The sequence below is a fragment of the Etheostoma spectabile genome, unplaced genomic scaffold, assembly GCF_008692095.1.
Source record: "Etheostoma spectabile isolate EspeVRDwgs_2016 unplaced genomic scaffold, UIUC_Espe_1.0 scaffold00004192, whole genome shotgun sequence".
NCBI classification, from domain to species: Eukaryota; Metazoa; Chordata; class Actinopteri; order Perciformes; family Percidae; genus Etheostoma; species Etheostoma spectabile.
This window is the reverse complement of record NW_022603118.1, coordinates 1-22,265: the sequence shown is the minus strand read 5'-3', so window position 1 is coordinate 22,265 and position 22,265 is coordinate 1. Positions and strand designations below refer to the sequence as shown.

The window sequence follows — 22,265 nt, the reverse complement described above, 5'->3', positions numbered from 1 at the left end:
GCACCAGAGCACCTGGGATGTCAGGCTTTAAATCCCCACCTCTGAAAAGTGCCGCTTCTTAGCCGGATTATGTCTGGCCATGTCATAAATAATAGAGGCGAGGCCTCAAAACTGAGAATATATTGGGGTGTGATATTTAAATTACAATCGTTTCTAGCCGCTGCATTTATCAATTTACGATCATTCTTACGCTTTGATTGGTGTGAGAGGAACGTTTCATGAATCTCACGTGAAGCCTGTCGTACGTTAGGTTAATAAATGAGGGCCATTAGCTCTAAGGATGTGCTTCAATACATAACTGAAGTGGACCCACTAATGAGTAGCACAATGGTGCAATCTGTTTACCTTGTCATAAGCTAAAGCCTTTTCCCAAGCTAAAGAAAACAAGGCACTCTTCTGCAAAAGCACAGCTGGGAGTGCTTGAGAGTCCTTTGAGGTGCAGCGTGATTAGGCTGAGATGCTTCGGGTGTGTTAAGGTGTGAGCCCAAATAGTCGTTGAACGACAAAGACAAGACAGCAACCAGGTGATAGAACCGGGGTATTGATGTCCCATCCATGCAACCGATGGATATGATCAAAACAGCCAATCCACATCACTGGAAAGTCAGCATTGCTACAGGATCCTGACAGGGTAGTGGATGTCAATTTTTTAAGATGCATGAACTGACTTGCCACTTTTCATGGGCTGTCAACAACTTTTCCAGCAGGTATAACATGATTCATTTCACCATGTAAATCAGAGTTAGCAGAGTATGGTTTCAATCCATCGACCTCTGGTCAGAGGCCCAGGACGCTTCCATTGTGCCAATCTGCTGAAATTCACCTCAGATGGGACTTGAACCCACAATCCCTGGCTTAGGAGGCCAGTGCCTTATCCATTAGGCCACTGGGTTTTTCATCCACAAACCATCCCCATCACCAGTTCAGGAGAAATACATATACAGTTCTGGAGACGTAATGAAACAGTAACCTTGACCTTTGACCTCCAAAATCGAAATCAGTTCATCCGCGACTCCTAGTGGTTATGTATGCCAAATTTAAAGTGCTTCCCTCTAGGCGTCCAGAGATATTGCATTCACAAGAATCGGATGGCCAGACATGAGGACACAGTCACCTTGACATTGAACCTTTGACCTCCAAAATCTCATCAATTGATTTGCGAGTTCAGATGAATGTTTTTGCAAACTTTGAAGGAACACAAACATGGGCGTTGTGATAAGATGGTGCTGTCTATCGTTGTTTCTGAGATCAACAATACCTTCCGAAGTTGAATAGCTATTGCATACCCGGTAATATTAGAGAAGAGCTCTCGTTGGCACTGCAGGCGGACAATTTAGAAAATTAAGTTACTTTAAACTTTAAACTGTTACATCTCCTCTGAATCACCATCTGCAAATTTCCCGGTCAGGGAATGGTCAGGACTTGAGAGATTTAGGTGTGATGTTTGAAAGAATAAGTTCCTGGACTTGATTTTGATTTGTCAAATTCTTCCTCATTAGTTTAAATGAACTGAGAACATCAGTTAAATGACTTACAGTTCTCAAAGACACACACAATCTCAACTGGTTATCCTTTAGACAGCTAGTCTCTTTTTCTTTTCTCTCACTTTTTGTCTCTGTCTGGCCTTATGTATTTGCTTGTATTACATCACATGACCTGCATACCAATGACCGTAAAGATTAATATGTACAGTACATGGTTTTCAGAACTGTACCTTCAGATAAAGGTAAGGCCACTCGGGTTATCTTTGGGCTGCTCTATATTCACCTGCAGAATGATAAACCCTAGAGTTGGCTTACTCCAGGTTATTTAAGCAACAAACGTCCCTGGGTGGACTTGAACCACCATCCTTTCGGTTAACAGCCGACTGCGCTGACCTATTGCGAACAAGGTGAGGGCCATGTGGGGCCTCTGAGCATCATTTATAGACTATTAATTATTCTCGAGTCAAATTTTTATTGGAAAACACATACTGACATGAACATAGAAGGGCCATGTCGGCCTCTGAGCATCACTTATAGACCAAGTAATTATTCTCAGTCAATCTTTTTATTGGAAAACACATACTTACATGACCATAGAATATTTTTAGTTTTCTCCTTTTAAGTAATGCATATTAGTATCTCCATACTTCCAGCCAACAATCTCCTATATTACTGACACATTTCATCTCTCCTCCATCTGTACAGGCTTAGCAATATACTTAAAATATAAAAGTAAAAGTAGCCTTATGAATGACAAAGCTCCCTGGACCAGACACATGTTACTAGAGAGCACACTGAGAAACTACAGTGGACATGGAGAAAAGACTCTTTATTCTTTATTCTTTATATGCCATTGCCTACATTTTAAATGGCCGTCTGCCAATAGTCCTAAAACATACATAAACATATAGCCTATTTATATTGACAGAGACTGGGACTCCAGGTTAATAAGATTCTGACCGAGTAGCAAGATATGAATTCAAGTGTGATTTTGTGAGAAGTCTGTGTATGTTCCAATTTAATTAGAGTAAATTTTGTAATGGTAACTCCAGGGAAATTATTTGAAATTTAGTGAGGACTAGATTAGAACTGGATTTAAAGCTGATTGTGGTTTCCAACTTCGGCCCAGGTGTGTCTGTTAAAACACAGACGGAGACAACTCTCTGTTACTGCTTTATTACAATCAATCATCAGTATAAACATGGGGGGGGGGCAGCTCTGCTATGAATGTGTGTGTGGTAATAAATGAAATAAACAACATTGTAAAGGCTACCATACACAATGTATAGGAATCATATATGTTTGTAAATAATAACAATAAACCAACTACTAATTACATTATCTTAATGAGCAAGGACGTTCAACAATCGCCATTATATCGAATCAACAGCCAGGTGTAACCTAGCCAACAGTAGAAGAACGTAAACAAGCTAACTTTTAAATGTACCAGAACTACAGACCAATACAACAACAGGCTTACATGAACTGACAACATCAGTTCTATGACTTACAGTTCTCAAAGACGCACACACGATCTCAGCTGGTTATCCTCCAGACAGCTAGTCTCTTTTTCTTTTCTCTCACTTTTGTCTCCGTGTACCGTGCGCGCCTGCTCGTGGTGTGAGGCGTGTGTCCGCGCTATTCTCCAACATGGACTCCAAATCACACCTGATAGACGAACTTTAGCACAAAACTAAAGTAACAAGCCAATTTTGTAAAATGTAGGGAGTAGAAAGTACCAATATTGTGGTAAAATGTAAGGAGTAAAAGTAAAAAGTCGCCAAAATTAAAGAGTAAAGTAAAAATATCCGAAAAATCTACTTAAGTACAGTAATGAAGTGTTTGTACTTCGTTATTTTGTTAACGAAGTATTTGTACTTCGTTACTTCCCATCTCTGATGACTGTAAAGATTAATATGTACATGGTTCCAGAACTGTATCTTCTGATAGACATAAGGCTTTGGGTTATCTTGGGCTGCTCTATAGTCTCCTGAAGAAGGATAAATCCCAGAGTTGGCTCACTCCAGGTTATTTAAGCAACAAACGTCCCTGGGTGGACTTGAACCACCATCCTTTCAGTTAACAGCCGACTGCGCTGACCTATTGCGCCACAGAGACTGCATATGTCTGATGTTTTTTTATTTCTGATTCTGATGTAGAGATGGACAAACGACTCAAAAGCATAATACTTCTTGCCGTGACATAACAAGAAACAGTAAAAAAAAGAGGTCGGCGAGATAGAGTTCAAGACTCTTTTTTCAGGACACTCAAACTTTGTCTCTCAATATGGCAGGAATTCTATGCATCCAGGGCCAAATGTTTTACCATTTCATCCACTACGGCCCCTAAAGAACTTTACATGTGTTGACAATAAAGATGCTCACAAAACACTGCACTTGGAATTGCGTTTCTCATGCACATTCATGTCCTCTTAATTACAAAGAACTGCTAAGTTCTTTATTCCCCATATCAACTCTTAGACATTAGTTCCAAATGAAAATACCAATGGAGACTGCTACCTGAACGCAGCGCCTTGGACCGCTCCGCCATCCTGACTGATCCAACAGATCTTCAGTAGGACCTGTCTCAAAAATGATTATATAGTAAATTAAATGACATGTCTGACGGGGCGCTACCTATACCATCCAAAGACTGAGACCAACCATTGCAATGTCTTTTGTTGCCTTGTTGGCGCAGTAGGCAGCGCGTCAGTCTCATAATCTGAAGGTCGTGAGCTCAACCCTCACACGGGGCAGGTGTTTAAAAAAACTAAAAAACACTACTGCTGCTAAAAATACAGTGACAGGTGGTTGAACACAAGCACATGAATGGAATTTGTCATTCTTTGGTTATTTCTGAGAGGGATACAATGAAAGGAATTATTTAAGAGTGGTAGCAAACCAATGAAAAGGGTTATAGACCATAAATGGTATGTCCTTGGACATACTATCCAAGCAGGGAGATGAGTACAGAGATGTGGGTGCTAGCAAGATGGATGGAGGTTGCCCATTGTTCATTTAGACTTACCAACAACATTGTTATGATACAAACCTGCTTGAAAAACAGTCAAAATTCTTTTAAAGACTTGCGCATGGAACACCCATGATATGATAGTGTCTGAATTTGTCCATGTCCATACAAGCATGTCAAATGGACAACTCATCTAGCAGAACGTGCAACTCTGCCTGAACAGTGACTTGAACCCTGGACCCTCAGATTAAAAGTCTGATGCTCTACCGACTGAGCTACCCAGGCTTCAAAGCAAGTGACTGTGAAATCAAGTGTCGACCTAAATGTAAAACTCGACCTGTTAACACATGAAATTGCTGTTGGTGTTGAGGCCTGAGGTCAGTTAGGAGTCAGTCAGTCGGTCAGTTAGTCAGTAAATCCTGACTGATAATTTAAATTTAGCAGCTGAACCAATCTGGAAAATAACATGAGATCAATATAGTTGCTCTTCCACCGTCTGCTGCGCCTTGTGAGGTGCTGTTCATGTCCAGTAGATATGCTTTTTCCATCGCTTGACAATATTCCCATTTAGGGTCAGGAGTTCTCCTCCCATGCTGAACACAGCCTGAGCCAAGGCCCACTTTCCCCCTCATGATTCACCCCAGTGGAAGCTGTAGATCAATGCCTGATTAAGCCAAATGAACCACATCGTCTGCAAAGAGCATAACCGGAATTCTAAGGTGGCCAGACTTGACACTCTTCAAACTCCTGCTTTGCCTTGTGACGTTTCGTTCATTCCATCGCTTGAAAATATTCCCATTTTGGATCAGGAGTTCTCCTCCCATGCTGAACACAGCTTGAGCCAAGGTCCAGTTTCCCGAGTAGTCCCACGCGTTCGCCGGGACTTCCTCGAGGCCTTGTAGCATTGGTTAGCTGGTAGAAAAATCTCCCCGTCGGGGAATCGAACCCCGATCTTCCGCGTGATAGGCGGAGATACTGTCCATTATACTAACGAGGAATGCCCAAGCCTAATATTTGGCACATCAAGAAATAGGTGGCGCTATTCCAACATTCAGACCACAGTCAATGCATGTAGAAATATTTAGGTTTACTACATATTTGCTATCATTCAAATCCATGACAAAGCATCTGTGACTGAATCTAGTTTAAAATCTCTATTTTGTAGCTTTTTGAACATTTGCAGTAAAATATAAAATGGTGCATTTTCCCACAAATATGCAAAATAAATGCTTTTCGTCAGTTTCCGTAGTGTAGTGGTTATCACGTTCGCCTAACACGCGAAAGGTCCCTGTTCGAAACAGGGCGGAAACACATTTCTTTGTTGTATTGACTTCGCATAATCAAACTCTGCGAAGTTAAACTCTATGACGTTCACGGAAAAATCTCCCTGACGTGAAATCGTGGCCAGGCCTGCCGAAGTTTCCCCAGTGCAGTAGTCATCACATTCAGAGATTCAGGAATATCCTGTCGAAAATTGATGCAGAAAAACTAGTCCACGCATTTGTTACTTCTAAGCTGGATTACTCCAATTCTTTATTATCAGGTTGCTTAAAAGAGTCCATAAAGATTCTTCAGCTGATCCAGAATGCTGCAGCACGTGTTCTGATAGGAACCAGGAAAAGAGATCACATCTCTCCTGGTTTGGCTTCTCTGCATTGGCTTCCTGTAAAATCCAGAATAGAATTTAAAATCCTTCTTCTCACCTACAAAGCTCTTCATGTTCAAGCACCATCTTATCTTAATGAAAAAGAAAGTTGATGTGTATATGCATTAATAAAAACTAAATTGAATGTGTATATGCACTTATTAAAAAGAAAGTTGATGTTTTTTAAGCATTAATCAAAAAGAAATTTGATCTGTATATGCATTTATCAAAACAAAAGTTGATGTGTATATGCATTGATGAAAAAGAAAGTTAATGTTTATATGCAGTAATATCAAAGAATGTTGATGGTATATGGATTAATATCAATAAAAGTTGATGTGTTTATGCTTTGATATCAATAAAAGTTGATGTGGTATATGCAATAATCAAAAGAAAAGTGATGTGTATATGCATTAATGAAAAAGAAAGTTGATGTTTATATTAGGGGTGATCCGAGTATCCGGCTTGAAACGAGTATCCGGTACGGATAAAGCACTTTTGCCGAGTACAAGTATTATCCGAGTATATGAGTCAATATCCGTGCTCGGATTGAATAAAACTCCTCAACTGGCCGCGCAGCGTTCTGTGATAGTCACAGCGCCCCCCCGCCTACAAACAAGCTCGGATCAATCACACACACACACACAAACACACACCACACAGAACAGGAGAAATGCTCTCTCTCTCTCTCTCTCTCTCTCTCTCTCTCTCTGGTCTGCGGATCTGTTCCGTTAACGTTTAGGGTTTCTTCAGCTTCAGGTTGTTTTTAACTTCGGTTTGTAGTCCTTACATAGTAACAGTAGATTCTGGTGAACGTGGGGTTTGTAGTCCTTACATAGTAACCAGTAGATTTTGGGTGAAATGGGGGGTTTGTAGTCCTTACATAGTAACCAGTAGATTTCTGGTGAACGTGGGGTTTTGTAGTCCTTACATAGTAACCAGTAGATTTCTGGTGAACGTGGGGTTTGTAGTCCTTACATAGTAACCAGTAGATTTCTGGTGAACGTGGGGTTTGTAGTCCTTACATAGTAACCAGTAGATTTCTGGTGAACGTGGGGTTTGTAGTCCTTACATAGTAACCAGTAGATTTCTGGTGAACGTGGGGTTTGTAGTCCTTACATAGTAACCAGTAGATTTCTGGTGAACGTGGGTTTCAGACGTGCTGCTTGTTTTAAATGCGACTCCAGTTGCGTCTCTGCCATCGGAGATTTTTTTTTTTTTTAACTGCCAGCTGCCCCCCCCCCGCCCCCCGCCCCCCCCCCTCCCCTCTCTCTCTGTGTCTCTCTCTTACTCACACACACAACACACACACACACTCACACACACACACACACACACACACCACACACACACACACACACACACATATACCTGGTGTGGAAATAAAAAAATAAAAAAGAACCCAAAAAAAAAAAAAATCACACTGATCATAAAAAAATAAAAAGTTAAAAAAAGAAAGTTATATTGAATATGAAACTCTTTTTCATTACATTTTACTTCATATTGCAACAGCATGTGTTGTATTAATTGTTGCAAAACGTTCTGTATATAGTTTGTTTGTTACCATGACAACACCATTGATCTGAAGCTCGATGCTGTCATGTAAATAGTTTTCAAATCAGCAATAAAATAACAATTTTTGATCAACTCATATCAATTGCTCTTCAGGTCCATTGACAGTTTTGGCAACGGGCAGCTCAACGTGCATCGTTAATTGTTTTTCCACAAGACAGAAGATGGGTGCACCGTTCCCAGCGATGCTGCAATACCGGGTCGATGCGTGGAGTGAACGAGCAAGCCCCTTTTTCAACTCCCATTGCTAAAAATCCATTTAATATGTTGTCCCCTGATAGAGGACATATCAGATATTAAACTGATAAGAACAGATACTACACTTGATCTTAGCCAAAAGGCCGAGAAGCGATGACCACCACCTCTATGCTGTCAGATGCGACCTCCCCGGACGGTTCTCAGTTGTCACGGTCCAGTAATTTTAAATGGACATAACAGCTGCTGCTTAGCACCCCGTCCAAGCGCTTCATGGGGAAGCACAAAAAGTTTTAGTTAAAGACGGCAATTGTGGTTTTCCCCAATGGTCAAGCTCCTGCCAACGTGCAATATTCCCATGCTGTCACATTTTGGCTACGTTTAAGAATCTGAGTTTCCTTTTGGAGAGCATATTTGTTTTTCACAAGTACAAAAGGCTTAGCCAAACAGCAAAGCCCACCAAAAACAATTTCAACTCATAGGCGTTCCTCTCCACGGAAGTCTTTAGTAAAAGGCGAAAGACTTGTGCGTTATGAAGAGAAACCAGAGTAAGTACAGCCCACTCTCGAGAGCAGCCGAAAACGCCAGTCTTCCCAGTCCCAACCCTCGCGGTAATTCTCACTTGGTGTGCCGCTTTTCCAAATCCAAGGCCTCACCAATATTTTGTCCTTGCTGTTTTTCTGCCAATCAAAAGTGCAAATCTTGCTACACTTTTGTATGGCTTTATCTTGTCAAGTATTATAACAACGTTTTGATACCAGGAACCCAACGAGGTTTCACAGATCATTCAGTTTTTAGGACAATTTCTGGCGGTAAAATCTGCCAGCCATGTCTCTTCAGGTCCGTTGACAGTTTGGGCAACGGGCAGCTTCACGTGCATCGTTAATTGTTTTTCCAGAAGACAGAAGATGGGTGCACCGTTCCCGGTGACGCTGCAATACCGGGTCGATGCGTGGGGTTTAGATTTGTGCATATACACATCAACTTTCTTTTACATTACTGCATATACACATCAACTTTCTTTTACATTACTGCATATACACATCAACTTTCTTTTTGATTCATCATCACCATTCATTATGTCATCATCACTATTCATTATGTCATCATCACAATTCATTATGACATCAACTTTCTTTTATATTACTGCATATACACTAGGGGTGATCCGAGTGTCCGGCTGAAACGAGTATCCGGTACGGATAAAGCACTTTTGCCGAGTACAAGTATTATCCGAGTAATATGAGTCAATATCCGTGCTCGGATTGAATAAAACTCCTCAACTGGCCGCGCAGCGTTCTGTGATAATCACAGCGCCCCCCCCCCCGCCTACAAACCCGCTCGGATCAATCACACACACACAGAACATGGAGAAATGCGCTCTCTCTTGCTCTCTCTTTCGCTCTCTCCTGCTCCGTCAGTCAATTCGGTCTGCGGATCTGTTCCGTTAACGTTTAGGGTTTCTTCAGCTTCAGGTTTGTTTTTAACTTCGGTTTGTAGTCCTTACATAGTAACCAGTAGATTTCTGGTGAACGTGGGGTTTGCAGTCCTTACATAGTAACCAGTAGATTTCTGGTGAACGTGGGGTTTGTAGTCCTTACATAGTAACCAGTAGATTTCTGGTGAACGTGGGGTTTGCAGTCCTTACATAGTAACCAGTAGATTTCTGGTGAACGTGGGGTTTGCAGTCCTTACATAGTAACCAGTAGATTTCTGGTGAACGTGGGGTTTGCAGTCCTTACATAGTAACCAGTAGATTTCTGGTGAACGTGGGGTTTGTAGTCCTTACATAGTAACCAGTAGATTTCTGGTGAACGTGGGGTTTGTAGTCCTTACATAGTAACCAGTAGATTTCTGGTGAACGTGGGTTTCAGACATGCTGCTTGTTTTAAATGCGACTCCAGTTGCGTCTCTGCCATCGGAGATTTTTTTTTTTTTACTGTCAGCTGCCCCCCCCCCGCCCCCTCTCTCTCTGTGTCTCTCTCTTACTCACACACACACACTCACACACACACACACACACACACACACACATATACCTGGTGTGGAAATAAAAAAAATAAAAAGAACCAAAAAAAAAAAAAATCACACTGATCATAAAAAAATAAAAAGTTAAAAAAAGAAAGTTATATTGAATATGAAAACTCTTTTTCATTACATTTTACTTCATAATTGCAACAGCATGTGTTGTATTAATTGTTGCAAAACGTTCTGTATATAGTTTGTTTGTTACCATGACAACACCATTGATCTGAAGCTCGATGCTGTCATGTAAATAGTTTTCAAATCAGCAATAAATATAACAATTTTTGATCAACTCATATCAATTGCTCTTCAGGTCCATTGACAGTTTTGGCAACGGGCAGCTCAACGTGCATCGTTAATTGTTTTTCCACAAGACAGAAGATGGGTGCACCGTTCCCAGCGATGCTGCAATACCGGGTCGATGCGTGGAGTGAACGGAGCAAGCCCCTTTTTCAACTCCCATTGCTAAAAATCCATTTAATATGTTGTCCCCTGATAGAGGACATATCAGATATTAAACTGATAAGAACAGATACTACACTTGATCTTAGCCAAAAGGCCGAGAAGCGATGACCACCACCTCTATGCTGTCAGATGCGACCTCCCCGGACGGTTCTCAGTTGTCACGGTCCAGTAATTTTAAATGGACATAACAGCTGCTGCTTAGCACCCCCGTCCAAGCGCTTCATGGGGAAGCACAAAAGTTTTAGTTAAAGACGGCAATTGTGGTTTTCCCAATTGGTCAAGCTCCTGCCAACGTGCAATATTCCCATGCTGTCACATTTTGGCTACGTTTAAGAATCTGAGTTTCCTTTTGGAGAGCATATTTGTTTTTCACAAGTACAAAAGGCTTAGCCAAACAGCAAAGCCCACCAAAAATAATTTCAACTCATAGGCGTTCCTCTCCACGGAAGTCTTTAGTAAAAGGCGAAAGACTTGTGCGTTATGAAGAGAAACCAGAGTAAGTACAGCCCACTCTCGAGAGCAGCCGAAAACGCCAGTCTTCCCAGTCCCAACCCTCGCGGTAATTCTCACTTGGTGTGCCGCTTTTCCAAATCCAAGGCCTCACCTATATTTTGTCCTTGCTGTTTTTCTGCCAATCAAAAGTGCAAATCTTGCTACACTTTTGTATGGCTTTATCTTGTCAAGTATTATAACAACGTTTTGATACCAGGAACCCAACGAGGTTTCACAGATCATTCAGTTTTTAGGACAATTTCTGGCGGTAAAATCTGCCAGCCATGTCTCTTCAGGTCCGTTGACAGTTTGGGCAACGGGCAGCTTCACGTGCATCGTTAATTGTTTTTCCAGAAGACAGAAGATGGGTGCACCGTTCCCGGTGACGCTGCAATACCGGGTCGATGCGTGGGGTTTAGATTTGTGCATATACACATCAACTTTCTTTTACATTACTGCATATACACATCAACTTTCTTTTTGATTCATCATCACCATTCATTATGTCATCATCACTATTCATTATGACATCAACTTTCTTTTATATTACTGCATATACACTAGGGGTGATCCGAGTGTCCGGCTGAAACGAGTATCCGGTACGGATAAAGCACTTTTGCCGAGCACAAGTATTATCCGAGTAATATGAGTCAATATCCGTGCTCGGATTGAATAAAACTCCTCAACTGGCCGCGCAGCGTTCTGTGATAATCACAGCGCCCCCCCCCCCGCCTACAAACCCGCTCGGATCAATCACACACACACAGAACATGGAGAAATGCGCTCTCTCTCGCTCTCTCTCTCGCTCTCTCCTGCTCCGTCAGTCAATTCGGTCTGCGGATCTGTTCCGTTAACGTTTAGGGTTTCTTCAGCTTCAGGTTTGTTTTTAACTTCGGTTTGTAGTCCTTACATAGTAACCAGTAGATTTCTGGTGAACGTGGGGTTTGCAGTCCTTACATAGTAACCAGTAGATTTCTGGTGAACGTGGGGTTTGTAGTCCTTACATAGTAACCAGTAGATTTCTGGTGAACGTGGGGTTGTAGTCCTTACATAGTAACCAGTAGATTTCTGGTGAACGTGGGGTTTGCAGTCCTTACATAGTAACCAGTAGATTTCTGGTGAACGGGGGGTTTGTAGTCCTTACATAGTAACCAGTAGATTTCTGGTGAACGTGGGGTTTGTAGTCCTTACATAGTAACCAGTAGATTCTGGTGAACGTGGGGTTGTAGTCCTTACATAGTACAGTAAACATTTAGATTTAGATTTTAACATTTAGATTTAGATTTCATATTTAGATTTAACATTTAGATTTAGATTTAGATTTTAGATTTACTATTTACATTTAGATTTATATTTAGATTTAACATTTAGATTTAGATTTAACATTTAGATTTAGATTTAACATTTAGATTTAGATTTAGCATATAGATTTAACATTTAACATTTAGGTGTAACATTTAATATTTGGATTTAACTATTTAAAATATTTCCAAGTTGACAAATATTGTTGTAAATGTGCAAGAAAGTGACCCTCAAAATTTCATACCAGTTTTTTAAACATTATTTAAAGCTAATGTGACAAAATGTTGCTGTTATTTTCAGCACGAGCCGTTTACAAACGGCGCCCCATAGAAATGATCCCTGAAATATATTCTTGCGCTAGACTGAGGGGAACTGCATCTCATTCACTGCAGACTGATTTTCACTCAGGGTTCAGAGGGACAGAAGCTAATCGTTACGTGCTCCAGATGACTCTGAGGTGAGAAAATCTATTTAGAGCTTTATGAAGACCGATATGTAGATTGAATTAGATTTTCAGTCACTGTTGTCTCAATACTTCAGTGTCAGTCTACTTTTTCTCAACAATAAATGCTCCAGTTCTTTCTTTGCATTAAACACCAGCCAATCACAAGTGTTACATATGAATAATCAATGTGTGAGTAATCAGGAAGCTCACATAAAAGATAGTTGTAAGGTCTACCAAATGTTTAACTTTACAACCCGTAAGCTGTTGGAGCCTTGGTTGCCACCTTGCCTCAAAATGTCAATCACAGATTTTCTAACCCCTGAGAGCAGAGCGGGAGCGTGCTGGGCCCCTAACCCAGAGGGTTTTGGATCAAAACCATTCTCTACTATTGTTATGCTATCAGCATGAAGTCTATTTCCAGTCTGTTAACAAATCATCTGTTTGCTGCAAGTGTCTGATGTGAAATGTCTCCACTTGCAGAAGAGTAAACTTAATGGCATGTCAAGTTTCAATAAATATAAAAATGGAAGCTACAGTGCTCATAACCGCCATGACACCCATAAAAACTGGAGCGTAACACAATAAATATATTACAGTACAAGAAGAAGATTTTCAGATTTTTCATAGATAGACATAGACTTATGTTTATTAATCCTTTTGGGATGACTCCCACAAGGAAATGAGGTTCGCTGTGATGTGGTTTGCTCTCACTCTTAAAGAATGCCATTCGATGTCAGCAGGATTCGAACCTGCGCGGGGAGACCCCAATGGATTTCTAGTCCATCGCCTTAACCACTCGGCCACAACAACTTGAAAAAAGCAATATCTGTTAGCACAAATGTTCATAAACTTTTCAATTGGTTAGTAGGAGTTATCAGACAAGGGCAAAGTGCAAATCGTAGTGCACTGACTGAGTCTGTGGATCCTCGTGGAGGCAGCTTGATTGATTGATATGCTCTCTTATTTGTACCATAACAGAGATCTAATATTTTATCAAATTAGGTGGACGAGTAACCCTTCTGGCTAATCTTCACAAATAAAGCAAGTAACCACACAATGAAAACTACTGCAATGGCTGGAAATTGATCCCAGGCCAACTGCTTAGAAGACACCTATGCTCACCACTATACCACCATTGCTGGACAGCACAATATTCACTGAAAATCTTGTAACACATCTGGGCATTGAGACTGAAAATGTGCTCTATCACTGAGCTACAGCCCTTGAAGATTTTCAGATTTTTTAAACTTTTTTTGTGTTACACGGAATAAGAGAAGAAACCTGGGTGGAATATGTAATGTTTATGTTGTATATGGCTTCAAAAACTGGTAGTGGCTGGAAATCAAACCATGGGAAAATGCTTGCACTGCTATTGTATAAATCAAAGTTAAAAAGTAACATGACTCAAAGAAATTACTGCGATGGCTGGGAATCCAACACCGGTCATTTGCTTGGAAGGTAGCTATGCTCACCACTATACCACCATCGCTGGACAATGCACTGTTGATTGCAAATCTTGCAACACATCTGGTCATTGAGACAGATTTTTGCATTTTTGCATTTGGTTCCATGGTGTAATGGTTAGCACTCTGGACTCTGAATCCAGCGATTTCAGTTCAAATCTCAGTGGAACCTGTTTAAAGCCACAGCACAGGTGAAAAAGATCAACCTTTCAACTTTCCACATCTAGTTTAAAGTGAGCTTACAGGTTCAAAATGGAGCTGAACACGGAGGAGGATTCCTCCCTAACGGACGCTCTGCTCTGCTCCGTGCCCCCGCCGTCCGGTAATAGTTAAAGCAGATAAAAACCAAAAGAACACTCAAAAGCTTCAAGATAAAACTTTTTAAGAAGATTCTTCACAATCAAGAGAAGGCCTGTTTCGAGCCAGCCTATGAATTGATTCATGTAATCATTTTCCTGTTATTAATGTTCCATATGGTCTAGCGGTTAGGATTCCTGGTTTTAACCCAGGTGGCCTGGGTTCAACTCCCGGTATGGGAATCGATGTCTAGCCGATGAAGGTCTGCAGCAAGGTCTGTGTCATTGGTCCTGTATTAAATGAGAGCTGTATTAGCCCTATGCCCTGATATGCATTTCCCCGAACCTAACTCATGTAATGATATATGTATCTTGTATTTATATGTATTTGCCCTGTTCCTGGCATATCTATGGATGTATTCATAAAATCACTGTTATTATTCAACGTGTCAGTCCCATATGGTCTAGAAGTCTGGATTCTGCCTAAGTAACCTTTACATGCATTCTTAAGGAGTCCTCTGGAAACTACAATCAGTAGATCTGAGAAAGCGTTCAGTTGGTTTGATTTTACATTCATTTGGCCTAAGTGGTGTCCAAAAGGTCTGGTTGCTGCTCTTAAAGACTTCTAATAGTAAGGAAAACCCTGGTTTTCACCCAGGCCCTGGTTCAGCTCCCGGTATGGGAATTGGTTTAGCTGTGAAAGATCTGCACGATCTCTGACATTGGTCCTGTATTAAATCAGAGCTGTAGTTATGTACGTAAAAGGCAAAAAAAAGTGGAAGGTTAACTCAAGAAGTGTTTAATAAAGATTAGCACGTACAGCTGTATCTGTATCTGTTAACCATATGAATTATCTGTATCTGTATCTGGCCAAACCCGGAAGTGGACAGGATTAACCTGGAAGTGGGTTAGGTTGTCATGAAATGGGTGGGGACTCTGAATCCAGTGGTCTGAGTTCAAATCTCAGTGGAACCTGTTTTTAAGCCCAGCACAGGGTGAAAAAGATCAACCTTTCAACTTTCAACATCTAGTGTAAAGTAAGCTTACAGGTGTAATGTCCTTGGTCATTTAGACTGTAAACAGTATGTGGTGGGGGCATGTTGAGGAGCCACCTGGTTGTTAATGTAATCAGAAGGAGCTCCAAATTTGACAGTATTGACTGGAAGTGATAGGCTTTGACTTTATGGGGGGATACACACTTTGCATTCAGTCACCATAAAAATTAGGGATCACTGAAATTGAACTTGTGTTGCTGCAGTCAGAGTATACAGTGCTCATCCTGAATGGGCCAGTATAGTGCATCAGAATTGCTTGTTGAATGGTCTATTAGCTTTGGAACCCCCCTTTCCCCACAGCTTTCAATTGTCAGATATGGGTGGGGGAGTGGGCACTGTGTCCAACCCTTCTGTGTAAAAAACAAACTAAAGAAGTCTCTTGGATAAGAGACAAAACTTCTGCGGAGGACCTTTTACCAAGTCCAATGTCCCTTGGCCTAGTTGTGCACTTTTGGGGTAATAGCATGGATCAAGAACCAAAACGGACACATCTGGACTCATTGTGGGAATTGTACGGCAATATTCGACACGTTTAGACCATGAAGACAGTATCAGTTTATTTCCATCTGGCAGGTTTATTTGTGGACTCAGTTGGACATTTTGAAGATAATTGCACAATGTTGACCCAATTGTCAGTCTATTTCCAATGCCATACCATTGTCAAGCACATTGCCACCCTGGTGACTTTCTTCCATGTCTCCATGAACGCCCATATATTTGGACTGACAGTTGAGAAAACCTTCCCTTGTTAACTATGACATGGATGACTGAGAACCTACAATAGAGTGACATGTTTAATTTAGTATTTATAATTTTTAAACAGGTCCTACTGAACATCTGTTGGATCTGTTAGGATGGCCGAGTGGTCCAAGGACCTGCGTTCAGGAGTCGCAGTCTCCACTGGAGGCGTGGGTTCAAATCCCACTTCTGACAACCAGTATTTTCATCTGGAATAATGTCTGACACATGATATCGCGATTAATACATAAAAGTCAGGATAATGGTTCCATACTACACCACGAATCTCTATGGATATTACAAACAAACAAGACTTACAGTTAACTTAAGCTAATGCAGACAACAACTTAAAATCAGGTTCACTGAGATTTGAACTCAGATCACTGGATTCAGAGTCCAGAGTGCTAACCATTACACCATGGAACCTTTCAAAGTGTTGCAAGGGTTTGCTAGACAGTTTCTTTCATAATCTCCACATGTATGCTAGTAAAGGCCACACAACAATCACAATGAAGATGAAAAAAAAAAACAATTATTGGCCAACTTAAGTCATTAGTTAGCTATTTTTCAGAGGATGTTAAGAACAGGTTTTGAAGGACTGGCCACAGACAGTGAATACAGCAGTAGATATGTCTACTGTGTACAAACACATGGTAACTTCACATGTGTTTACAATAAAGATGCTCACAAAATGCTGTACTTACCATTGAGTTTTTTTGCGCACATTCATTTCCGCTTAAATACAAAGAATTGCTAAGTTCTTTATTCCCAATATATGTCTCAGACATTAGTTCCAGATGAAAACACTAATTGTCAGAAGTGGGATTTGAACCCACGCCTCCAATGGAGACTGAGACCCGAAGGCAGCGCCTTGGACTGCCGGCCATCCTGACTGATCCAACAGCTGATCAGTAGGACCTGTCTCCACTATCGCCCAGTTTAATCTCCGTAAATTTTACGGAAATCCTGCAAACAGCTATGTTGACTGTTTATTTGTGTGGATTTTAAAATCTATCTGTCAACCCCATCTTGCCCGTACTGGATGGAATGATGTCAATTTGCGCTTTTTATCTGTTATACATAACAACCTGGATGCAACAAAGAACCCTTTTCTCCTGTTTTGTACACAACCCAAAGTTTTACAAAACAAAAGATAACTTCACCGAATCCCTCAGTTAAATCACAGTCAGTAACTTTACATGTGTGACAACACATGCACTGTGCCCAACCTTTCTGTGTAAAAAAATATCAAACTCAGACATTAGTTCCAGATGAAAACACTATTGTCAGAGTGGGATTTGAACCCACGCCTCCAGTGGAGACTGTAACCTGAACGCAGCGCCTTGGACCGCTCGGCCATCCTGACTGATCCAACAAATGTTCAGTAGGCTATCCCTAAATTATAAATATATCATGATAGATGTCTCAAAATTATAATATAGTGATGAACATGTCATGATATAGAGGTCTCAGTCATCCATGTCATAGTTAACAAGGGAAGGTTTCTCAACTGTCAGCCCAAATATATGGAGACATGGAGACATGGAAGAAAGTCACCAGTGTGGCAATGTGCTTGACATTGGCAATAAATTGCACGGGATGTGAAGGGAATGTGCAATACAGACCAAATCCTATGGTGGGAATCAAGATCCACCAATGTTTCTGTCCACAATGTCCACCTGAATCCAGAAATGTCCTGCCAGATGGGAAATAGACTGACAATTGGGTCAACATGTGCAATTATCTTCAAAATGTCCAACTGAATCCACAATAAACCTGCCAGATGGGAAATAAATGATAACTGTCTTCATGGTCTAAATGTGTCATATATTGCCGTACAATTCCCACAATGAGTCCAGATGTGTCCGTTTTGGTTCTTGATCCATGCTATTACCCAAAAGTGGCACAACTGGGCACGGGGACATTGGACTTGGTAAAAGGTCCTCCGCAGAAGTTTTGTCTCTTATCCAAGAGACTTCTTAGTTGTTTTTTACACAGAAAGGGTTGGACACAGTGCCCACTCCCCCACCCATGTCTGACAGTTGAAAGCTGTGGGGAAAGAGGGGTTCCAAAGTTAATAGACATTCAACAAGCAATTCTGATGCACTATACTGGCCCATTCAGGATGAGCACTGTATACTTTGACTGCAGCAACACAAGTTCAAATTTCGTGATACCTAATTTTATGGTGATTACGAGACTGAAGGCAAAGTGTGTATCCCCCATGTAACTCAAAGCCTATCACTTCCAGTCAATACTGTCAAATTTGGAGCTCCTTCCAATTACATTAACAACCAGGGGCCTGTTGCACGAAACTAGGATAAGGCATCAAGCGGGATATTCAAGTTATCCTGGATGAATTTAGCTTGGGACTCGGTTGCACGAAACCAGATTGAATTAAGCCCAGCCAAGTAACCATGGAGATTTATTCTTTGCGGCTAGCCTGGTCCAGAGCAGGCTAACAACCAGGCTAAGATTAATCCTGGAGTCTCATGTGTCAAATCAGCTGCAGCTCTGATCCGAAAAATAAACGTGTTTAACAGTTATTGCGTTGTCTTCTCCGCATGTGCTCTGCTTTATTTTTATTAACATGCATTAGCCTACTTGCACTATTGTTTTCGCGAGTTGATTTAAAGGGGTGATAGAATGGTTGTATAGAGTTATCACGCTGTTCTTTGAGTCTCCTGATAGGGTATGTAACTTGTTGGGCTAAAAATGTTGTTTTAGCTGTTCTTTTGGCCCTCACACCACCCTGCTAAATTGACCTGCTTGAAACGAGAGCTATTCTGCCTTATATGGTCTGCTCATGAATATTTAAATAAGCTGCGCGCTGATTGGTGTGGTGTGCAACGAGCTTTGCTGCGGCCACAAACATGACTAAAACATCCAAGGTGGCAGAAGCATGGTAACGTATCTGTTTTGAGCCTGAATCAGAGGAAGGATCTGACATCGAGGACAACCTGCCAGTAAATTGGAAATGACTTCTTCAGACTGTAAGTTTTGTCATTTAGCATTTACTTGCTTTTTCAACATTAGAGGTTTGTTGTCACACTAGTGTAATACTCCCACTCGTGTTGTAGCCTAAGAATAACTTTGTATTAGCCTTTGTTTTTAGTATTGTAAGCAACATAACTTATTATTTGCACATGGACAAATATTTTACAAACTTGTACCCTCGCAATTTCGTCAAGATGTCCAGTTGGCAGAAAAGTTAGTGGCCAGTTCATAGAACTGCCTCAACGAAAGTCTCTTAGTCACATTGTAACATTTGTTACCGTATACTCTCTGCTGAATAGTGATTGTTGTGATTATGAGTTACGTACATTCTTTACCACCCAGAAGTAATGTTATCTTACAACAGGACGTCCATTTAGCTGGACAGGAGCCTTTTTCTGTTCAGTTTGTATGCTACGTCTAATGCTATCTTGGAACTACTATCATGCAGATTAGATCATCTGACTATGAGATTATTACCTTCTTAACATGTAGTAATCTAATGTAGTATCTTACCTTGGCAGGTGTTCTTGTGGAAACTGTGCACACATGCCCCAGAGAGAGAAAATATGTTGCCAATAAATACCTCAGTTAAATATAAAACTAGAGATACATTAACTCAAGCTACTTTATGCTTTCTGCTCATTCAACATTATGAAATAACAACAGGCTCAATGTTTGTTTTTACAGGTCAGAAGAATAAGAATGACTAGATTCCTGAGGAGATAACTGTATGGCTCACCATCCTGGCCTTCATCGTGCCTCAATATATATTCTTTGCAAAATGCAATGAATATTTACAGAGTTGACCATGGCCAGTTGAGAATCAGATGGATGGAAAGGTGAAGCCAATTTGATACCACTGTTAGCAGTTCAAGTATCTAAATAAAATGTTTATAACAATACGCATTGATTATTGATTCAGCATTATTACAAAAACACAGTATTATCAAGACAACAAAATTACTTTATTTTGTTTCAAAAACATCATCATTACTCTTAAATCTAAAAAATGTGATTGTCCACTACACCCTGTTCTCTTTGTAGGCAATGCAGACACAGGGCTTATAGGACTTTTGTGAGCTGGTGCTGGGTTTTCTTGGTAGTAGAAGGTCCGTGCCGTGACCCCTCTTGTGTCGTGCAGCGTGGAGGGAGTTTCTGGATGTTTCAGGGCAGTATGTCGGGTTGGGTGCCTGTCGAGCTGAGCACACAGGTCCTGGGGCACAGGACTGCTTCCAGATAAGGAAGGGGGTCGTGGATGATCTCCTCAAAACCAGTCGTCAGGTCTAAGACATAGCCTGTGTGTGTGAAAAGTCATTAGCACCTATATCATTGCACATTCAGATTTGTTGTTTTGCAGTGTGTGAAAAGTTATTTGAGTGCCGATAAGATGCAATTTAGTATTTTTTGTTTGTAATAAAAAAATATTTAAACTTACAAACTTTTGTCTCTGTCTTCACTTCTTTGACGGTGTAACTCCCCTGTTGGCCTTTGGGAACAGGAGTCTGTACATTAGTTTCCCCTGGCTGTCTTCCGTTGTGGCTGCAAGATACAATCAAACAAAAACATAAAATTGTAACATAACTGTATTACCTTTTACACACACCAAGCAAAATACTCCAGTTGAATCATAGAAAAGCAGTTGCTAAACCTCTAAGCTGTGCCAAAGCAGGACTCTAACCAGTGTTGTTACAAGTGTCTTACAGTGGGAGCAGCTTAAATCTGAAATGATTTACATTATTATGGCCGGCCATTAGGCTTGATGTCTCTAGACCATGTTTGTGTCTCACTCCTTCACTGAACAAAACCAGTTTCTGCAGACAATTTGTCCCCCATTCACATTTGCCTTTTCTAAAGACTTGTTTTGTTGAATGACAAAGTTCATAGGGCGGTACATACCTGCAAAAGGCATCGTCAAACACAATCTAGCATTCAGTCATACCTGTTGTATACAAACACATTCCTGCTATTGTCCAAATTATTTTCACCAGCCCCCCCTCCCACAAAAGGAATGCAATTGATTGAGATCAGACCAATCAGTGATAATCCCCGATGAATAGTTCTATTCCTACTTTAATATTCACTAATGTGTTGTAATGGCTCACATATTTGATAAAAGGCACTCACTCATCATGATAACATGAGATAACACTGCTTGCTAAATGCTACCCAGTCACAATGCTACACAAACACTATAAGACGTCTGGTTTGTAAGAATAATTAGAAAGGTTACCTTGTATGATATGTGCGGTCTTGATGTCTTATGAGACAGTTGTGTCCCCGAGATGACACACTCGGAGCATCTGTATGGCAAGCTGCATCTTTCGCGTCTTGTCCTTGTGACATAGCGTTGCTCTGAAATAAAAAAAACTGCAAATCAATACATTGCAGTCTATTACACACTGTTTTCACGAGATTGACTAGATATCATATGAAATGATAACGTTTCCAGTTCTGTTGTCGAAGCAACGGGGATAACAGAGCTAGCTAGCTAGCTGAGTAACGTTACAGCTTAGCGCTAGCTAGCAACCAAACGATCATGATTCTACTCAGCTGCAGTTAGCTTTCTTGCTGAATACAATAAAAATGAACCTGACAAAGTGGGACAAACATGCATGTGAACTATAGATGGAGCTACATGACAACACGGGTATTTATTCGATGGAACAGTTAGGAAAATGAAACGTTAGCCCCTTTGCCATTACAGTTATCAACAGACATTCAGCCTACCTATGCTAGCTACAGGATACCTTAGCATGCCAATGTTACTGTTAATGACGAAATCCTACTTACAGCTTGTGGTTGGGATGACCAGACAGTCGGAACAGCAACGCAGCTAGCAAATCCTGCTTTAAATTGTCCAAAGTTTTGAACTGTCTTTGGTGAAAACGTTCCTGGGATCTCCTTATAAACAGCAGCCGAGCCCGTCAAGTGGTTGCTTCCTTGGGAAGGCTATGAGAAGTGTCACCGTTCCTTGTACAGCCCGGAACTCTGCATTACGACCCTGGTTCATTGTCATATCCTGGGAAATATTCCAAACTTTCTTCTTAGTAAATCCCGTCAGAGTACACAAGCAGCGTTCTCAGGCGGACATCTAACTGAGCTAACGCTAGCTCCATTAGGA

The 22,265-nt window shown here is 40.9% G+C and overlaps 1 long non-coding RNA gene and 7 other non-coding genes across 8 annotated transcripts; 1 reads left to right on the top strand and 7 right to left on the bottom strand.

Annotated features, from left to right (window-relative positions):
- Positions 1-820: 820 nt before the first annotated feature.
- Positions 821-893, bottom strand: trnar-ccu (transfer RNA arginine (anticodon CCU)). Its single transcript has one exon. It is a non-coding gene; the product is annotated as a tRNA-Arg (tRNA).
- Positions 894-5,379: 4,486 nt separating this feature from the next.
- On the bottom strand, positions 5,380-5,451 carry trnad-auc (transfer RNA aspartic acid (anticodon AUC)). The gene has a single exon. It is a non-coding gene; the product is annotated as a tRNA-Asp (tRNA).
- A 242-nt stretch (positions 5,452-5,693) lies between these two features.
- On the top strand, positions 5,694-5,765 carry trnav-aac (transfer RNA valine (anticodon AAC)). Its single transcript has one exon. It is a non-coding gene; the product is annotated as a tRNA-Val (tRNA).
- A 2,069-nt stretch (positions 5,766-7,834) lies between these two features.
- On the bottom strand, positions 7,835-8,024 carry LOC116676994 (U2 spliceosomal RNA). Its single transcript, XR_004328888.1, has one exon. It is a non-coding gene; the product is annotated as a U2 spliceosomal RNA (small nuclear RNA).
- Positions 8,025-8,302: 278 nt separating this feature from the next.
- On the bottom strand, positions 8,303-8,418 carry LOC116676996 (U5 spliceosomal RNA). Its single transcript, XR_004328890.1, has one exon. It is a non-coding gene; the product is annotated as a U5 spliceosomal RNA (small nuclear RNA).
- A 1,853-nt stretch (positions 8,419-10,271) lies between these two features.
- LOC116676993 (U2 spliceosomal RNA) lies at positions 10,272-10,462 on the bottom strand. The gene has a single exon (XR_004328887.1). It is a non-coding gene; the product is annotated as a U2 spliceosomal RNA (small nuclear RNA).
- A 277-nt stretch (positions 10,463-10,739) lies between these two features.
- LOC116676995 (U5 spliceosomal RNA) lies at positions 10,740-10,856 on the bottom strand. Its single transcript, XR_004328889.1, has one exon. It is a non-coding gene; the product is annotated as a U5 spliceosomal RNA (small nuclear RNA).
- Positions 10,857-20,644: 9,788 nt separating this feature from the next.
- On the bottom strand, positions 20,645-22,060 carry LOC116676992 (uncharacterized). Its single transcript, XR_004328886.1, has 3 exons — positions 21,935-22,060; positions 21,375-21,496; positions 20,645-20,683 (listed from the first exon to the last, which is right to left on the bottom strand). It is a non-coding gene; the product is annotated as an uncharacterized LOC116676992 (long non-coding RNA).
- Between the last annotated feature and the right edge of the window lie 205 nt (positions 22,061-22,265).